The following is an 8,086-nucleotide window of genomic DNA, read 5'->3' on the forward strand; positions in this document are numbered from 1 at the left end:
TAATAACCATCAAGTAAAGATCAAATCTAAAATGATGAAGGAAATATCATGTATATTCTGACTCCTAGCAATATTACGCGCGAATTATGCCGAGGTCGTATGGTCTGATCCCTAATAATCCTGTACACTACCGAGGGTCGACCGACGCGAACTATAGATGCATCTCAAATATACTGTCGTAGTCGTATGACCCGATCCATAATGGTAATTCATAGCACTGCCGAGGCGTACGACCCGATCCATAGGAATAGAGAAACTCTTCGAACTATGGGTCTAACAATTACAATATAAGGATGAGCACATAAATTGGGAAGATAAATGAGAAGATAGAAAAGAAAGCTAAAGGAGTTTGTCACTATTGTGGGAAAGAAGGTCGTTGGAAGAGGAACTGCAAGGTCTATCTTGCAAGCCAGAAGTATGTTGAGGGATCATGTTACTTACAGACTTTCTTATTCCATAATTTTTGTTGTGCTTCATGCCTATTTATAATTCACGAACTTTATTTTTTGACCACTAGTAAGTGTCGATCTCGACTCCTCGTCACTACTTCTTCGATGTTAGACTAGATACTTATTGGGTACGCACTGATTTAAGTACTCATGCTATACTTCTGCACTAATTGTACAGATACTGAGGTAGGTACATCTGGTGGCCATTCGAGCGCGCATCTCCGTTATCCGGAGACTTAGTGGTGAGCTTTTTTCCATTCTTCGATCTCCAACACCCAAAGTCTCATTCCTGTTATATTTTTATTTCTGTCTATTTCATTCCATGCAGTAGCTATAGTGGTTTGTATATTCTACTAGATTTCTCATGCACTTATGACACCGAGTTTTAGGAATTTCGCGTAGATGTTTATGGTTTTCCCTAATATTGTCACCATTATATTTTATGTTTTATTTATGCTTCATATCTCTATGGCTTTCTACGCTTAATTTCTTTTACTTAATAAAAATCATGATTTCAAAAGCAATAAAATAAATAATTAAGTTGATAGTTCACTTTGGCTTGCCTAACAGCGACGTTGCGCGCCATCACGACCAATTGTGGGAATTGGGTCGTGACAGCTTGGTATTAGAGTACTAGGTTCACATAGGTCTCAAGAGTCATGAGCAGGCCTAGTAGATTCTTGAAGATTAGTGCAGAGACGTATGTACTTATCTTTGAGAGGCTATAGGATGTTAGGAAACTTCTCTTTCTATATATCCTTTCGTGCAGTTGATGTTGTGCTAAGTATATTTCTCTTATTCTCTCACAGATGGTCGGCAGTACCTGGCAGCAGAAAAGCTACTCCCTCGATTGTCAAAGAGAGAGGCAGAAGTTGAGGGAGGGCCATAGCTCCTGCTAGAGGACGGGGGCATCCCAGAGTTACTCTCGTTGTACCACTAGTGGATCCGGTAGAGGATCTTGTTATTGATAAGCAAGATGAGGTTCCTGTAGCTGAGCCAGCCCCGGCGAAATTTATGACCGCACCGGACTTTTAGGAGGTCATGGGCTGTATGCTACGGTTCATTGATTCTATGACTCTGGCCAGGCTATTTTCGGCAGATCCGGCCACATCTCAGGCAGGAGGGGGAGCATAGACCTCTACCGCTCATGCTCCAAGGCAAGTTGCTACCATTTATCAGACCTCAGGTGCACTATCTGCGGGTAGGGCTCAGCCGGTTGCAGCAGTTATACTAGAGACCAAACCGATAGCGACCGTTAATAAGCAGAATTGGCTGGACAGATGGACTAGGCTTCGTCATCTGTTCTTTGGCGATGAGTGGTCATAGGACCCACAGGATTTCATTGATCGTTGCAAGGAGAGGCTACATAATATGGGAGTATTAGAGTCCAACGGAGTGGACTTCACGACATTTCAGCTAGAGGGCAAGGCCAGTAGATGGTGGTAGTCTTATCTCTATAGGAGGATAGCAAGTTCACCTCCCTTGACTTGGGATCAGTTCACATGTCTCTTTTGGAGAGATATCTTCCACCCTAACAGAGGGAAGAGTTACGAGGTCAATTTGAGTGGCTCCAGCAGGGTCAGATATTTGTGACTTACTATGAGGCCAGATTCTCTAAGTTGTCTAGCCATGTACTTATGGTACTCCCTACAGATACAGAGAGAGTGCGGAGGTGTATTATGAGCTTGCACTATGGTATCCAGGTTTCTAAGGCCCGAGAGGCGGAGATGGGGACTCCGTACGAGTAGGTTGTGGATATAGCTCAGAGGATCGAGTGTATTAGTAGCCAAGGCCGAGAGTATATATCGAGGGACAAGCGGCCTCGATATTCTAGTATATTCAGTGGCTCCCCGTCTGGGGGAATAGGTCAGTTCATAAGGGCCAGTCTAGCATGCCTAAGTAGTCAGCACCACCGCCTGCACGGAGTACTTCAGCACGACCCTACTTCATAACCATTCCAGAGAGCACCTACCGTCCACCGGCTATTCAGCATTCTTCGAGTGGGTATTTAGGCACCAGGGTCAGAACCAGGGTCAACAGTCTTCCACACAGAAAGGTTTCTACGAGTGCAGGAATCTTGGTCACATGAGGAGGTTTTGCCCCAGGCTTCAGGGAAAGGCATTATGGCAGGGCCATCAGCCCATGATTATCGCACCAGCTGCTGCATCACCCGTCCGGCCGGTCAGAGGCGGAGGGAATGTGGGTAGGGGTCGCCTCAGAGGTGGAGACCATCCAGGTGGTGCTTCACTAGATTTTATGCTTTCCCAGCCAAACCAGATGCAATAGCCTCAAACGCCATGATCACATGTATTATTTCTATTTGCAGTAGGGATTCTTTGGTACTATTCGGTCTAGGGTTTACTTATTCCTATGTCTCTTCTCTACTTGCTCCTTACCTTTGTCACGACCAAAACCGATGGGCCGCGACGGGCACCCGATACCTTACTCAACCGAGTACCAACATAACATATTTTTTCGTATCATACTATCATAGATAACTGAGCCGGAGAAACTGCCGAAGGATGACTAGAATAAAACATGTAATACCAACTTATACATTAGACATACGGGTCTATAAGACCAAAATAATAACTCGTATACTAAACATAGGCCGACAAGGCCATACAATCTTTTACGTACATGACATCTTTATACAAGCCTCTAAAAATACATAATTGTCATAAAGGTCGGGACATAGCCCGCCATACCAAACAATACACATCTAAGTCATACTGACCAAACAAGCAACTCCGGAACAAATGGAGTGCACCAACATCTCCCGCTGAGCTGATCGCCTACTTGAAGGATTCTCGACCTGTCTATCGAGACATGCGGGCATGAAACGCAGCGTCCCCAGGAAAAAGGGATGTTATTACAAATAATGTACTGAGTATGTAAGGAATGAAAATCAGTAAATAATAGACATGAGAGAAACATGGAGTAAAAGACTCGACATGTACGTTTGCATAGCTCTGTGAATCATTTTATTTTTATAATGTCATGCATATGCATATAAATTTCATAGGTATATGTGTTCATAACATCATCAAGCCACTGAGGGCATCCCATCATATCATTTCGGCCACTGTGGGTAAATCATCAAAGTATACCAGCTGATCAGGTGGTGGTGCGTATATAACACCATAACCTTTTCCCATATCCCATATACATATATACGCGTATATAACGCCATCTGGTCATGGGTCAATGTACATCTATAAATGCATGAAATGCATAAGAAATACGTTAATAAGATTTCTCGAAATGTCATAAAAATAATATGCATGTCGGATAAACTTTATCAAATACATATTTTTTTGAGACCCATGAACAGAAGATATAATAATAATTCACATAGGGAATCAAGAATATAGACACCCCTAGTATTTCTATGAATAGAGTCATTTATGGAAGTTGTGCATTTGCTCATTTCGTTCGTGTCGTATAGATCGTGCCAAAAGGAAAGAGGGGATAGCCTTAACATACCTGAGTCGATTCTCTTGACAATCCCTCTAACACACGTCAATTGCGATAAAACACATAATGGCGGATCGAAGTAGTGAAAATTCTGTGTAATATTCTTGAGAAAAATTGTACCGTGCTCTCTTAGAATGGCAATTCCCATTGCTATTACCTTATGAAGTCTCGTATGAATTTGTTGTAGTATAAAAAAAAGGAATCTTAGCAAATCTCATCTGATCCCTTGTCAATCTCAAATCTTCAACTATGGAAAGATTCCTCCACCATCTTAATACGTGTTTGAGATCCTATTTGTGCGTGGCTTGAATTATATAGAAGTTAAGTTTTGCCAACTTCGGCAACATTGGATTTGTGTCGTTGCATAACAGCTAAAGCTTTCCATTGTTTTGTAGAGATACAAAATGAATTTGAATGGCTTTTAAGTATTTAGGAGTGGGCCCCACACTTTTGATGACTTAGCCAACAATCTTTCTTCATGTGACACTTTATAACATGGACTTTAAGAATCATAAGTTGGCTGCCACGTTTAAGGCTTATCCAAAGCCTTAATTAATCACCCACTAATTCTTAATTAACTTGTTAATTCTCCCATTAACCAATTGTTCACATAATTAAGAATTATCTCAAATTACTTAAAATACTACTCACTTTTAACACACTTCATATACACCTTACTATCATGGTCATGTGGTACCTTGTATGGCACTAGTCCATAAATACGGGGTATTGTAGCTTCGACCGTATTTTATCTCAAAATGTCAAACTTCGACAAAAAAAAAAAAATTTATTTGCTTACCCTCTCACCTTCACGAATTTATTCATCACTTGATTGAAATAGTATAATGCTTATAATCTCAAAATAATCTCATTTTCGAACTTCCATCAATTTATTTATGGCGTACTTTCACGTACGAAAACATGGGGTGTAACATCATTCCCCCCTTTGGAACATTCATCCTCGAATGTTGACTGATGCACTTATCATTTTCATAACTTATATCTTCCGAATACTTTAATATTCTCCTTTTCATTTAGGAAACTGTTCTTTGAATAAATCCAAAGGCGAGGGCATTCCCCCCTTTAAGCCTCTTTCTCACACCACGACTTGTAGTCGGAATCCTTCTAATCTCGTAATTGTTGCTACCTTCTATCATGCAGCATGTACGACTCTAACTTTGTATGTGCGCCTATGTGACTCTTCTCTTGACTCTAACTTTGTATGTGCGCCTATGTGACTCTTCTCTTCTCTTTCCTCCAGCTTTTAGCCAATCTCTAGGCTTCACTTTGTGTTCATACATAAAATTATGTCAAGTTGTCCCTTTCGGCGTCATTAGCTTTACTTCATGTAAGTAGGCAATACTATACCATAATTCTTACTTCGATTTATCGTTACTGAGGTCTGCTACCAAACTCCAGGTTACTCTCGTTGCGTATCCTATATGCATAAAGCTAAGTCTTTTAATGCTTCTTCATTACTATTCATCTTAAGACTGATGGCCTAATCTCATCTCGTACTTTTCAGCTTTTACCCATCCATTGTTGATTTACCTCAATATTGTTCTACAATATACCACGGATAACTTAAACCTTTTTACGTAATACTTTGCCACTAGGGCTTACGCTGCATCGTGGAACATTTGAAGTGATTTTTCTGATCCACCTAAGGGCGATACTATACTTCCATAACCATATTTCATAGCATCCCAATGTGATTTTCCTCACGTGAGTATTTTAATCCTGTACAATTCATGAAATTATTACTCAATCGAAGGTCCAAACACCATCCTTTATTTATCACAATTACACCCTCATTCTACTACTAGGGCAGCATTCCATCTCTTCTAAATGCTACTAGTCTTAGACTCCTTTGAGTTCACTCAGGCTATACTGAGCTTTCTATAACTTAGAGAGACCATTAGCTCCCTTGTTTTCATGGGCTTAATCCTGAGGACTTATCCATTCTCGTCACCTTCTCACTTGCCCTTTCTTATCCTTACTCCTGCCTTCCTAAAACCTTGTCGATTTACCATACTTTAGCTTGCGACCTACACATATTTATTTATACTACTCGCAACCTTCCTTCAACTTGCTTGAACCACAGATTTCCTTATGTTATTTTGGAACATCAAGCGAGATATCACATCGTCTCTAACTCTTCTTTACTATCTTGACTAGGCCTCTCGATACCTAGAACCCATAGGCTGGAAGATACGCCACTGACAGCGCCGCTACCATTCTTGGATAATGAATCCCAGTGCTTCTAGACTTCTATCCGAAGTATGGACTATTCATAATCTTATGCATTAGAGTATCTCGTATGTTGTTCACCTTTACCTTACTTACCTTAAAATATCACATCACATCTTCTATCTCTTTCATGACCTCCCTTCCACATAGGTATAATTCACATCCGCGACTTGAAACTCTATTATAATACTTGCACCTTTGGTGCATACACACTCCAGTGGGAGCTTCATATTGACTTCTTTTAAGGCCGGTACTCTTCTAACTGACTTTATCATAGACCATTATAAAATATGGCTACTGTACCATCTCTCTTGTACCTCTGATATTAAGAATGATCTTGCAATGTTCTCAATCACGAAGTCTATAATTTTCTGGGTCCAATAATCAGACTCCTTATTTACTTAGTTGATATAAATCTTTAGTTTCCTCTTCCTTATGATCAACCTTCGTGTAGGCTTAAGCTATCTTCCGATCTGTGGCTCTTAGTATTAGTTATTACTTTAGCCTTTCATGGGCGCTATGGAATATCCATGATTCAATCTTCTAAGAATTCAATCCTTTGTCTATGCCCTGGGCTCAATTCTTTCTTTTAACTTATACCGGAGTCTTCTACGTCTGTATGATTGTCAACATATATGCTGCATATATAAAACTCTGAACTCTTAGGTGCGTTCATAACGTAACTAACTCTGGATTATTGATCAAATAATTCCTTTCGTTCCTTCTCAACTTTCTTTAACTGCAAGCAATTACTTTTCTTGGTCGTTTTTCTTTTCCACTTGTTGCATGCATACTTAGCTTATCTTAGTTCCCACATATGCCAAAATTTTCATGCAACTCATATGATCTCGAATATTACTTTTGATTTTTCTTCCCATTCCTTATCCACAATAGGTGTCACTTTATTATGGAGTGCATACAATGTTGTTGTGAAACTATTGTTATAAGACTATTTCCTCTTTAAGTCACTGTGCTTAGATTGAAGACTTCTTTCTTATTTCCTCATCTAGTCTTTCATTGTAGTACTTAGGGAGGATCCTCTGACTCTTGTAAAGCTGGGAGCTTATTACATCGTTTTTCCGATAGAATTTTTGATGTTCGTGCTCACTTGTAATTACCCTTAGTTACTTACCTCCACACTCATATGCTCGTACGGTTTCTTTTGAATTGAAGTTTTGACTGTCTTCCCAGTGGAACTCTCTTTTATTTCCGTAACACTCATACGGCACCTTTAACTACCCCAACTCCTATCTGAATAGTTCTCAAGGATTACCTTGTCATAACTACGAGGCTGAATTCACTATATTGGAGTTTACTATGTTTATCATGAACGATCCGCTACTTCGCCTGTATCCTCTTGTCTAGCCATAACTAGGCTCTTCCTGAATCAACTACTAACTACTCATTGTCTCATTCTTATATCAATATTCTGCGTAATCTTTCATGGGTCATTTCCTTTATCTTACTTATGTCCTGCACTGGCTCCTTATCTATCAATAACATCTCATGCAGGAATCCTTACCTCCTCTCCTTGACGTCGTGTTTGCATAATGTTCTGGAATCGTAGCATAATTGTAGGATTTGAATAAGTGAAATCTTATCTCTTTCTCATTCTTATCACATTCTTCCTTTATTAATCCATAGTTACTAGAACCACTCAATTCTGACTTAATGCCACATCACTCCATATTCCCTCCTTTAGGGGAGCACTAAGATTTAGTGTTACGATGATCTACGTATAGATGTTTTACCTTCTCATCTTTGGCATCCTTTCACATCATCGATCACCCTCATTCGCCTTGCGGTAATCCTTCTGTACCAAGGGTAACAAATTTCCTTACTCACGAGGGAAACACCTAGTGTAACTGGCACCTACAGTCCCTTAAGCTTAACTTTACCCACCTTGCTTG

At 40.0% G+C, this 8,086-nt stretch overlaps 1 long non-coding RNA gene across 1 annotated transcript; it reads right to left on the reverse strand.

Annotated features, from left to right (window-relative positions):
- Positions 1–2,984: 2,984 nt before the first annotated feature.
- On the reverse strand, positions 2,985–4,301 carry LOC138908736 (uncharacterized). Its single transcript, XR_011415139.1, has 2 exons — positions 3,936–4,301; positions 2,985–3,268 (listed from the first exon to the last, which is right to left on the reverse strand). It is a non-coding gene; the product is annotated as an uncharacterized lncRNA (long non-coding RNA).
- Between the last annotated feature and the right edge of the window lie 3,785 nt (positions 4,302–8,086).

This window comes from Nicotiana tomentosiformis, chromosome 3, assembly GCF_000390325.3.
Source record: "Nicotiana tomentosiformis chromosome 3, ASM39032v3, whole genome shotgun sequence".
Lineage (NCBI taxonomy): Eukaryota > Viridiplantae > Streptophyta > Magnoliopsida > Solanales > Solanaceae > Nicotiana > Nicotiana tomentosiformis.